This window comes from Pyxicephalus adspersus, chromosome 2 (genome assembly GCF_032062135.1).
Source record: "Pyxicephalus adspersus chromosome 2, UCB_Pads_2.0, whole genome shotgun sequence".
NCBI classification, from domain to species: Eukaryota; Metazoa; Chordata; class Amphibia; order Anura; family Pyxicephalidae; genus Pyxicephalus; species Pyxicephalus adspersus.
Genome location: NC_092859.1, coordinates 69708565 through 69721725, shown reverse-complemented (window position 1 = coordinate 69721725; position 13161 = coordinate 69708565). Strand labels below are relative to the sequence as shown.

At 36.5% G+C, this 13161-nt stretch overlaps 1 long non-coding RNA gene across 1 annotated transcript in view; it reads left to right on the top strand.

Annotated features, from left to right (window-relative positions):
- LOC140323673 (uncharacterized) overlaps positions 1 to 12234 on the top strand; it is a 50953-nt gene extending 38719 nt beyond the window's left edge. Inside the window, exons 6-7 of the long non-coding RNA XR_011919422.1 lie at positions 8635 to 8709; positions 11277 to 12234. This is a non-coding gene — a long non-coding RNA (uncharacterized lncRNA). The remainder of the gene's footprint in view (positions 1 to 8634; positions 8710 to 11276) is intronic.
- Positions 12235 to 13161: the final 927 nt, after the last annotated feature.

The following is a 13161-nucleotide window of genomic DNA, read 5'->3' as shown; positions in this document are numbered from 1 at the left end:
CCAGACTTGCTGCTGTCTTTTGCTGAGTCTGGCCTTTTCCTTGATGTTGTTTATATGTGTAAATTGACTTCCTGTATGTATCCGCTTACAGCTAAGCTTGTTTCACTGGTTTCTGAAATCTCAGTTGCCAAATTTGCCACAAGCACTTTTGTCACTACCCAAAAATCAACTCTCCTGCCTTCCAGGGGTGTATAGACCCGAAATACAAGATGGACTACTCTTGCCATTTCAGTCTTCAACCAGCTTCATGACAGTTGTCCTTTAAATCAATGATTGGCATGGACGCCAAAACAGAATGCTTTAACTTTATCAGACAACAACACTTTTCATATGTTCTCCATACAATTTGTATTTTACATGTGTAATGTCTAAGGACTGCTGACCAGCAGCTGTATCCATTGGTCATCAGCCACTGGAATCTGGCAGAATAGAAAATATTGGCTATGTTTGTCCTCATTCTGAACTGTTCCCCCATAAATGTTGAATGTTATGATGTCATATGGCAAAACATCCCCAACCCAGTGTACAGAAATGTAGAGAGGGCAGGGAAACTAAGAGGACAGTAACATCTCACAATTTTCGATGGTTGATTGAGCTGGGTTGTACCTCACTTAAAACACAATTCACCCAATGAAATCCAAAGGGCTAGTGAAATGATCATCTGTCCTACAGTCTTCTTATTTCACTACCTAATGAACACTTGTCGCTGGATATTCATCCACGATGTATGAAAACATTACTCTGTTAATTGTATTTGATATTTTCTTGTCAGAAAAATAAATTGTGTTTTTTTTCAGTTCACAATGCTTGGAACTAATCAATTGAACTCATGTATACCAGTATAGGTAAATAGTATTAGAAAAAACAGGAATTTTGTGCTTTACAGATTGTACAAAGAAAAGACTGTGTTGTAAAATAAACCTCATCTCTTTGGTAATGTACACAAGGCCTGAATAACACAATCATGTTGCATTCCCATCCTCCATTCTTGGCACTTGCTGGTAATATCTTACACTCTAAATTCCACACTGACATCATCTCACACACTCTCACTCTTAATATATCAGCAAGTGCCTTGTTCTCTGAAGTACCTGGCATCAATATAAAAAATAACTAACCTAGGCCCCGTCACTAAGGCAAAGTTCAGTAACCCATGACAACCAGTAAGAAGTCAACTTTTATTGAGTATAGTTTACAAAAAATCAAATTGTCTTAAATGTTGTGTGTAACTGCTTGCTGCACATTTGGTGAGCTTGAATACTGAGTGGACATTAAACCATGAATAATATCAACTTCAGGTCTTTTTTAGTTTGTGGTCCAAAGTTTTCTAGTTCATCTTATGAATCTGTGTTGTAAGCTATAATAATCAAGCTGTCTTATTCAGTAAGGCAAAGAGAATTGTGCCAGAACACTATTGCAGTATGATGTACTTCTGCTTTACATGCACACCAAAAAACAAGAACAAGGAGCAATGTGTCACATTTCCGGAACTGTAAACAACCTTCTGTCCTTTCCCATCATCCTATATACATTTTTACTGATATAGTTAAATGAATTTAGCTGCAAATCTCCTGGGATGTCCTGAGTGGTTTGTGAGCGCTTACTGAGTTTGTTAAGCATACCTGTGTCTCTAATAACACTAGCTTTTGTCATATATTGATACAATGGATTGTACAACCAATATAAGGACTTTTTCATCCCTGCACATAACAAGTACTTCACTATTTTGTACACAAGCACACTATATTTATAAGGTTTTAATTGTAAGGGTACAGTCATAATCATTTTCTTGCAGAAATAATATTGCTCAATTATGCCTCCCAACTGTCCCTTATTTTATGGAACTTTTTCAGGTTTACAACATAATCTAGTTGACCTGCAGATACATGCAATATTAGAACACTATGTCTCACAGTTTCTGTGTTTGGTTGCTGCTCTGTGAAGAGTTTATGGACAGAGTGATATCCTGCCTGACAGACACTGCTTAGTCCTGGCACAAAGGAAGGGTCCCAGGGAAGGAGTATCAGCCATGGACAGTAATTTCAGAGCAAGACCCCTGCACTGAGGGTCTGTTACTGAGGACTGATGTAGGTCTATTACTAGGGTCTGCACTGGGGGTCTGTCACTGAGCTGTCCTTTACTATTTCTCAAGGACTGCAGCTAATGGGTACAGTGGATAGTATGCAAAGGTTCAGACTCTATTTACAGTACCATTTAAACTAAGTCCAAAATTCAGTACTATGTAGCCACTCTCAGTTTTAACTGTAGCGTATGTAATGCCGCATTATCCCTCCTTGAGTCTTGCCTTCTTTACAAAAGTCTAAATTTGAGAGGCATGGTTAAATCAGGCTCAAGCTCTGACATTTGGTCACTCCACTAACCTCAAGCAGGCAAATTACTAATTTTTCATTCATATAGCTGTCATCCATATTCCTGATTCTGGCATGCTTTCCCTAGACCAGGGGTGTCCAAACTTTTTGCAAAAAGAGCCAGATTTGGTGAGGTGAAAATGTGTGGGGGTCGACCACTAACCAAGGTTAGTGTGGGCGTGGTCTGTGCGGGGCCTGCACAGCACTCGCCCACCAGGGTGATGTGAGGGATTCCCTGGGTACAGAGTCCGGTGTCAGTGCGGGCTCCCTGCAGAGCATATTTCTGGAATCAGAGTGGCCGTGGTCCCTGCAGGTCCCGCACAGCACACGCCCACTACAATGAGGTAGGGTATTCCCTGTGATGACAGAGGCTGCGGGCCAGTGGAAGTCTGAACACGGGGGTGCAGTTGGCCCTGGGCCGGACTTTGGACATGCCTGCCCTAGAGCCATCCAATTATTTTTTGGTGGTTCAAAAAAGTGATTGTATGATATCATGCTGCAGAGATGAGGACATATATAAATAAAATAATGTGTCAAAGTAGCAAACAATATTTTACAAAACAAAGTTTATACCCAGGATAGAATATGTTAATTAAAATAGTATTCAAATTATGCACAGGTATATTTTAGTTAGGTGAACCTGTCACTAATATAATCATTTACACTGAACATATATAATGTAGATACCCAGTTGTTACCCTTAGTGAAAATAAATGTTAAGTGCTGGGAAGCAGAGAAATGTGAAAGTGAGAAAATAACACAATGATCGGTAGATCCTGTGATGTAGACAGCTGAAGTTATTTGTAGGTTATACTTAAAGCAATAATAATGGCTGGTCAAACCCCTTCCACCACCAGAGCATGGTTCTTTAATCCGATGATTTAACTCAGTGACAAATTGAAAGGTTGAGGTGATCAGTAGGCCAAGAACCAGTAAAAAAATATATATTTTGGTACCTATATTTCTGACTGTACTGGTCATCTTGAGATCTGCCACTCATATTTCTCTATCACCAGTCCAGCATTTTGCCTCTGCAGAAACTATGTCTTCTGTGAATGCCTGACTTTGGCCTGTAATCTAAAGTCTGCTTTCACTTCATTTTGTTTTCCTTTTTGTGATATGCAAGTATCTCAAAGCTAAGTTTAACTCATCTTGCAAAGGAGTAGGAGTAAATAAACAGTCATTTAAAGTTTCCATTTAACAACAACAGGGTTAAATTAAGTACTAAACCTTTGTGTATCAGTAATGTGGACCAGAGAAGAAGTTGTGGTACACCCAGCAAACTTGGTACAAATAATTTAAGTGTTGGTTCAAAAACAAAAGATTAAAGACGGTAGTTAAAATGATTGCATGCTTCTGACTCCAACCATGGATGGTAACAAACCATAAGATTACTGTGTAAGAACACAGTGACAGTTAACTTACAGGTGTACTGACAGGAGGTTTCACCATGTGGCAGTCAAGGTAGGGTCCCCCAGTAACTGGTAGCTGCCCCATGTGACTGGAAGTGTCCCCTAGTGACAGGAAGATGCATTGCAATGGAATCCCTATCCTAGGCTCCCAAGTGTTGCCTGTGTTTTCAAAGCCTAACCCTACTTTTGCCCCTGTTGCCACCAGAGCACCCCCCTGTCCTCTCCTAGGTGTCCCTATCACCATTTATATTATATACTTAACTTTTTGAAACGTCTTCAGGTGAGGCATGTATTGTGCAGAGATCTCTTTGCCCCTTTTCCAGTGCTGGTGGTACCTCAGTGACCTATATTGCTGCTCAATTATGTACTATATTTACATACATACATGCATACATGCATGTGGGAGAGCAGTGTGTTTTACAGTACCCTAATAAAACATTATTTCTAAATTTTCACACCTAAATTTTCACATTTAACATTTAAAATCACATTTAAAAATTTCAAATTTAACATTACCATAAGTACTAACATATTAACATCACAGTTGTTTATTGGTAAACTGTTAGGTCTTTATTAGTTGTATTAGAATATATCAGGATAAGCTAAGTGTTGATAGCAGTCAAATATGGGCACTTGATATTTCCTCATATCTGCACCTCACAACTCACATTCTTTTAAAATAACTATGTGTTTTTCCCTTGTATTTTGTCAGTCAGGTAACAGACAACCACTGGTGCCAGCAATTGTACACCAGACATATTATATCAGTTAACAACACATTGGTTTGTCAGCATCAGGAAGTGACATCATTGCCTTCCTCAAAGATGGGAAACTCCTTGTGGTTTGCAAGGCTAATCAGTGTCAGACATTTACAGAACAATCAGTAAAGGTTCATAAGCACCAAGAAAATCCGTATTAGCATTACAGGTTATACAGGTGCAGTGTAATAATCTGGTCTGTTTGTAATCTTTTTTGCAATACTTGTTTGCTGACACTCTTCACCACCATTAATTAGAGTGACAATATAATCATTTCCAATAACCCTTTAATTAGTCACAGCTCCTAGCTGAGCCTGTTTTTTGTGTTGGTTTGATTGAATAAAGACAGATAATAAAGGTAGAAAGGCAGCCTATGACAGCTAAACCCATAGGTTCCTCTTGACTCATTAGATGTTCAGAAAATGACAAGTAGAGGAGATAAGAGGTCTCTGTTGTCTGTAGTTTGCTGACACAAAATTCCATCCAAGCCATTGTCTGCCACTTGCTCACGACAGCACATATCCTGTCTGAGTCATTGGACTTTAATTTGTTTATTATGCTGATATCAGTAATCATTTTATTTTTCATGAAACACAGGTAGTATAATATATTATTGTAAGTTTTTTTTTTTTTTAGTAGTGTTGGGCCCAAGGCAGATTAACTTTCTAGGAAAAATTTCTAGCCTTATTTTCCTATTGCTAACATTGGCTGCAAAGGCCATCTGTTACCGGATTTTGAAAGTAAGTACTTTTAGTTGAGTAGCTATGAAAGAAAGTGGTGGCAAGGCTCTTCAATGGAGAAAGAAACAGCTATAAAAACCTTGTGGAAGATCTTACACTTACTGTTGACTCCCCTAACCAAAGATCAATTTACTTGGGCAGGGTAGTGTTATTAAAAAAGGTATGCAAACAGAAAAGTATTCTCATTGTGTATATTGTGTGCAGTTGCGTCAGCCTAAGGATCAATAATTGTATCAACTACTTTTTTAATAGGTTGGTTCATATAAAGGTAAGGTGTTTAAATGTGTTAGTCTTTTTGGTTATTAAATTATTTTAGTATCTCCTATTTTAATAAAGAGCCACGAACATTAAACTAAACCTAGGAGCACTTTGAACTTCAAACTTGGTGGTGTTCTAAATAAATTAAATGGCTAGTAATGTGTGGCAGTGAAGAGTGAAAAGTGAGAAAAGATGAAAGTGTTCTGCTGTAATGATCAGTAGAGATATAATTTTTTTCACAATAAATGTATTTTAAAGGTTAACATAAAACTTGTTTTAGTGGTTATACATACATCCCACTTCATCAGAGATTACACTTTACTAAAATTTAAACCCAAAGATTAACCTCTAGTTTAGATTTCTGCTAAATAATAAACCTAACCCCTGATGAAGGGAGTGTGTGTATAACCCCAGAAGATGGTGGTTATTAACTCACAATAGATTATTTTATTGTGATGAATAAAGATTATGTCTGAACCTATTCCTGGAACCAATTCCTGCTTTCAAAACTTTCAAAATGGCAACCGATGCCTGATTTTTTTAAAATGAGGTTGGATTATGGTGACTGGATACATGCAATACAATGGTAATGTAAAACTGGAGAATGGTAAACCAAGGACTGATTCATAACCTTATGTCAGCTATATAGCCTTCCAGTTGAGTAGTGCTTTTTTGATTGGGTAGTGCACATTTTCTGCATACAAAGCATAAGCGTATAGCTTTACAGCAGAGGATTGTACAACAATAGGTTGTAGGCCTCCACATAAATAAAGATCCTCTGCAGATATCTTCACTGCTTAAAGATGACCACTTCCTGCTCAAAAATCACATGTAGAAAATGTAAAATCTAGTAATTTAGGCATATAATTATTCCAGATTGGCAACAGTTTAAAAGCTCTGGAGTAAAATACCTCTATACATATCATATCATTTATAAGAAATATTATGCCTCAGGAATGTATTACATCTGTAAATTAAATCCCTTACTTGTTAGTTCTGGCAATTGGTTTAACACTCCTTTCCCATTTTAGGAATCTGAGTTATCATGTAAGGAAGAATAGAACAAGGGATTACTAAACTGGTGGATGAATCAAAGCATTTTCTCTCTATTAATACTGATTGTTTAGGAATATGTATGAACTACTGTGTTTATATTCCCCCTTATATTTTATATTTAAATAGAACTGAGAGCAGTGAGTCCAAAAACTTTTAAAATATAACTTGATTAACAAGATCAAAGCCTTACCTACAGTTTATATTGGGTCTGCTGACTTTAAAACAGATTTTTGGGTGTGGAAAAAAAATCTCCACCATTTACCAATCTAAGAGCTATGGACAAAAAAAAAAACTACCTAAATGCCCCAATTGCTTTCCTGATATCTGAAATCTAAGGATGTACTGCATTGGGTTTTTATTTTTGTACATTTGGTTCTTCCTATTGTGCCCACATTGCTCCCTGGTAAAATGGACGCTTCGAATTGCATGATGCAGGGACGGTGTGGAAAGAGGAGCTGCAATGGGTTACAAGACAGTGGATGTTGTCTTGTGAAAAACAGGGTCTTTTTATTCATTAAAAAGTTTAAAAGGGTATGAAGGGTAGCGTGGGAGGGATTGGGGAGTTTTTGCCCACAGATGAGCTTTAAACAAGCTGCTTTGGAAGACTTTTAGTGGGGTTCAGTACTCTTTAAAACTTTTAGAAAGTCTGCTGAAACCTTCCAAATGAAGCAGCACCCCATTTTGGTCTGTGTTTTCCAGGACCTAAATAGAGTTGAAGGTAGCTCTAAAGTATTCAGGCACAAAATTTGCTAAAGGATTTTACAGTTTTAAACCTTTCTGTACAAACTGCTCCTATACAAACTAAAGGCTATGCATACAAGGCTTTATGCAATCTCAGGAGATGGAGGACAGAATATAGAGTAAAGCAAAATCACATTTTAAGTAACCAATGACGGTAAGATAGCTCAGATAATGTTAGTTAGGTTTAATAATAGTATATTATAAGAAATCCGGCTGATTTAATAAAATGTACAACTGATTATGCCTAAGATCAATGATTGCCGGTTCTAATCAACCATTAGGACCCACAGGCCTCTGTCTTTTTAAACTACCCTTTCTGGAGATGTAATTACTCCCCATCATAGTAAAAGTCATCACAAACTGAGTCAGTGCATTCACAGAGATTTATTAGTCCAAACAATAAATTCCAGAAGTAGAGACTGGTATTACTACATGTGTAACATACCGGTTCTATAAAAGGCAGGGAATCCCTTAGTAGCTGCAACCATTCCATCCATGGAATAAGCACTTCCACTGCCACATCAATTCTGTTTCTTTTCAAATGTGATCATTCACATTCTAGAATGGTGCACACATTCATTTCTCTTAACGTCCCACTAAAAACTCAGTTTTGTGAAAGTTTCTGCATCATAGCCATATAGGGAATGTCATGCACATGCCTGAGCACTGTACCTCACATCATTTTCATCATATTGTGCGTGTGCTTTTTATTTCACCATGGCTAGCCTGCCAAGTTGTATTTTTCCCCAGCACAGCTGTTGTGGGTTAGCAAGGTGAATTCTTGAGCTGTTTATAGAAGTGCTGAGGTTACAACATAGCAGCATTGGTGCTTGTGGAGAGTAGCTGATACGAACTATATTGCGAAAGATTTTTGTTGTCCTGCCAGTACATTTCCAGAGAACCAGTGTTTTATAGTTATTTCCAGAATTTTCACTGATAAGTTCATTTTTATTTTTTGTTTGTATTGAAGAGAAAGTCTATAGTATTATATAATACTGCAAAATACATTGCTTAAGATTTAAAGTGGTTGAAAGGTCATGTACATATACAATATTACACATTACAACACAGCTGCCAGTCAAACCCAGAATATGTTAAGTATTGTACTTTTTTATTTCCTCTAGAAACAAAAAAAGGGGGCTTGACCCTTGCTATGTGTGCAGGCATAGAGGGCACTTGCTGCAAGGGTAAATTTTACTGTAACCCAGAAATCAGCTTTAAAAGTAGTTGTCATGTACTGATATTGCCTGCAAAGGGTATATTCATCATGTAAAGATAACACCAATTCTTTTGTTGCCAGGGATGAATTATGACGATTGTCTCTAGGAAGAAGAAGGAAAAAAGATAACAGCACCCTGTGATAGAACACAGACAGGTGAGTTGGGGGGCTTTAGTTCCACTTTAGACAATATCTTCTAAATCCATGTGAAGACTACCTGTTGGGTTCAATGTTCTATTTAGGGTTTAAAGTACTCCAAGTACCCCAGCTCCAGAGTATCTCTATTAATTTCCAGTTCTGACTCCAGAGACAAAGGTTTTGGAGCTGATCTGCTTAGCTATAACTGCAAATAATGAACAATTATTATTATTACGCATAATTTTTATAATGCCGACATATTAGGCAGCGCTGTCATGTCACTAGCTGTCCTTCAAAGGGACTCACAATCTAATGTCCTTACTAATGTACAGCGCTGCGTAATATGTTGGCACTATATAAATCCTGTTTATTAATAATAATAATAATAATAATAATAATACTTCAGTCATAAGTCTTTTTTTTAATAAAGTCTAAGGCCAATTTGGGGGGAAGCCAAATAACCTAACTGCATGTTTATAGAATGTGGGAGGAAACAGGAGTACCCGGAGAAAACCCACGCAAATACAAGGAGAACCTGCAAACTCCATGCAGTTAGAGTCCTGGCCAGGATGTCAACAATGTCAACGAAAGGCAGGCCTAAATTCCACACAAACTGCCTTAGATAACATCCTTTAATAAAAGGGGCTGTCCAGGGGCATTAAGGCTGTGTGGAAAAAGGCTAGATAACAATAGACATACTATGCCCAAGTAATAAGATGGGCTCTATCTGAGTTGCTGCAGCTTCTTTTGTAAAATCCTAGTATGGAAGCCCCATTAAAAGTGCATTAAATCTACTTCCAAAGAATGATATAAAATAGTAAAGTGAGCCTATTGTGTTTAAAGGTTTGAAAAAAAACATAGGTAGGAACATTTGTTTTATTTTCATTTACCCAAAAAAAGCGGTGGTGGTTAACATTAACTGTTCATAGACTTTGGTCAAACATACTATGCTAAAAGGAAGAATATAAAAATGACTGATATGTATATAAACAAAGTAGTAAAAATATAGTACGCCATACAGCATACAACATAAACTTTTGTCCTTTACCTCACCAGGACAGGGTCAAATACTGAAAGGGGTTAAGGAGAGGCCCTTAATAATTTTCAGAGATTACAGGAATGTTTGTGTTAGAAAATGAAATGCCTCCCTGCAGGCATACAATGCTAAAGACAACAGATCTGGACAGACTAATTGACAGATTCTAGAGATCAGGAGTGCCTGTCAGTATAACAGAAAATGACTAGTGGAATTCATGACATCATGCCCCCATGTTGTGCAGGCTCCAAAAAGCTTTCTGCCACTGTAAATATATCACATGCCATTGTGGAATATGCTACACTTGCTGGCATATTTCTACAGGTAGGGAATACAGAGTATATTTCTGTCATGTAGTATAATGTCAATTTAAATAATTGGTTAGCGTAACATATATTCTTTATGTGGGACCTGGTTAAAAATAAAGTCATTTTTAACTATGATTTTTTAATTATTCCATATTTGCAATGTCACATTTTTGACATAAGCCAAATCCAGTCTTTTTGGCAGCTCTTTCAACATCACCAGTGGTTGTAAATCTGGATAGCTTAGTGGTTCATTTTTTGTATTTATATTAATTAGAAATGCATGTATTACAGTGATATTCCTATTGTATGATAAATTGATTTAAATATCTATTTATTTGTAGATATATTATGTATTATGAGCATAAGGTTGTTAGGCCAAGAAATACACCTACTGTAAACAACTTCTTTTAGTGCATGGCTAAAGATCGAATGCAGTGATCATAACTGTATGTTTGCTTGTCACTGTATGAGTCACTTCAGTATAACATGCAGGCCTCAGAAAACTGCTACGCAGGTCTTTTTTTTCATTAGTCTGCAGGACTTATCTGTAATGTGATCTGGATGAGCCTGGCTCAATGTGGATGTAACAAGTTTCCCTTGTCCGAAGGAGAGCAGCTTATCAGAAAGGCCTTATCTCATGGTCACTTTACTGTTTTGGACTACAGTTCCAAGAATTGAGTTCTTTTCACTGTAACAACTAAGAAAAAATCAGCAGAATATTTTTTTCCAGTAATTTTCTATTAGGAATATTGTGTGCCATTAATTTAACCTTCCCTGCCCTCTCTTTACCTCTAGGCTAATTTCGGAACATTTTTGGTATCCCCACATCAATTTTCAACTTCTACTTCAACTATTTCTGTGAAGAAAAAATGCAGAAACAGTTCTGAGCTGCATGCATTAGGGAGCAAAAACTTTTAATCAATATTAATCAATTTGAATCAAATATTAATCAATAGTGAAAACTGCAGCTAGCACTGTCAGAATGCACTGTAGCTTTATTTTTTTTTTTTATAAAACCTGGTTGATGCTGCAGTATGGATCATAAAGTCTGCTATCACTGTCATGGAGAAAAAGAAACAATTGTTAAACAGTGACAGCATTTAGAAACATTTTGGAAAATCTCTCCTAGCATTGGAGCTCATCCAGCATTAGCAAGTGCTCATTATCACTCACAATTTTAACACCACATTAACCAGGGGGTAAAAATTATGCTCTATTTGTAATAAAGGTTTATCTCACAGGTGTTTTTTAGGAACTAGGACAAGTTTACGGAGGCGGAGGACCACCAACCACTCAAAAGGAGATCTTGTCAATGTTAGTGCAATATCGAACTGGTAATTTTGCTGTTAATAATTTTTTTCTGCTGTTTTACTGTTTTTGTAATCAGTTGGACATACCTTAAGTAACCGTTTTCTGCTATGTTTTGATTGTGATTCCTGCCTGCAAGTACATATTTTTTCCTTAGCTATAAAACTAAATACCATAAAATACCGGTAAGTTGTATATGGTGTCAAGTAAAGACTCACCAAAGTAAAAGTGGAAAAACAAATTATTTAATAGCCTCATAAAAAGAACCTTTAGCTAGGGTAGCATTGTCATGTAAGTTACCTTTGTTATATCCTCTGCCCCACTTGTTAAGCTGAACCACTATGCAACAGGCACATATCCTGCATCCATGGCAAGTCAATAAAAAGGCACTTCATTTCACAAGCTGTTAACTCTTAGGTCGTGTCTATAGCGTCACACATCACGTATGAGCTACACAAACCACACTGGACAAATTCTGTGCTGCAGGCTTCATATGTCATAGATATTGAGCAAATATATGTATCACAATTCATACATTCAGTAAGGAGAATACCTGAGGAACCATTAACATGTAAATACTGTGCTGCAAGACTTCATCAAGCTTAGCATTTTCTTAGTATAATTACAGGGTACATAAGGGAAGTATTCTGTGATCATATTAGTCATGATTTCCTCTAAAATTGACAGTACAAAATACAATCAAGGTTTCACTGACCTTGGAAGAAGATTCCAGATCTGGATAAATTACATTGAATATTACAAGCATTTAAATATTGGCAACATTTCAATGAAATATGTATTGAAAGAATATGGAAGAAATAGAAAATTGTTCTATGTACAAAGAGCACCTTTGTAACTGATTGTTAGCACTCATAATATAAATAACAAAATATGCCCATTTGTTTTTTAAAAATGCTTATAGTTGTTATTTTTCTGCTTGTAAGCAAAATACTTTAAACAAATAATTATATTGATGTACTTTGTACACTAAGAAAGTGATACATTTTAAATAATTATAACAGAAGGTACAGATGTAACAGAACCCTATGAAGCCATAGAGCTCAAACATATCACATGACTATGAGGTTTACTTAGCCTTATATGTAAACAGCTGGCCATGTTAAAAAAGGTAGTGCAAAGTGCAATAACTACATGGTTAGTACAGTAAACCACGGTATCTAGTCAAATTACTGTTTACTGTAACATCAGGGAATACTAAATTTGGTGGTTTCGAGTTAACAAGCTGTGCACAAATTCACTTTGCAATTTGTTATTACATAAGTATTGAATTACATAACGTTATAAACACATTTTGTTTAGAGTTAAGTAAACATCTAATTTGTGCTCTTAAAAAACGGTATTATTAGACAAATGTCCTTTATTAATTTTCAAAAATTTGTTAAGAGAATAGGACAGGTCTATTCAATAGTACTGACGTGTGGAATCTACATAGAGACATCAGAGTGTAGCTAATAAAAAATACTCCTGTGGTACCTCAGTTTACATACCTTTGTCCCAACAATGTTTGCTGTGAGCATGTGCTCACTAGTAATGCTTTCCTGCTATTACATTGTACAAGGAAGATAAAACCACACACCTCAGATGTCCATGACTGTGATGGAGAAAGCTGTTGGACATCCCATATGGTGAATGTGCATTGAATGGAGACCTGAAAAGAAAAGAAGAAAGAGACTTTGCACTGTGCACAGATTCAATTAGTAGTATTAGTAAGTAATACTAAACCATTCATTCACCAGGATACACATGTAACCTACAAAAACTCTATTCTTTTATTGCTATACATAATTTTTTTATCAG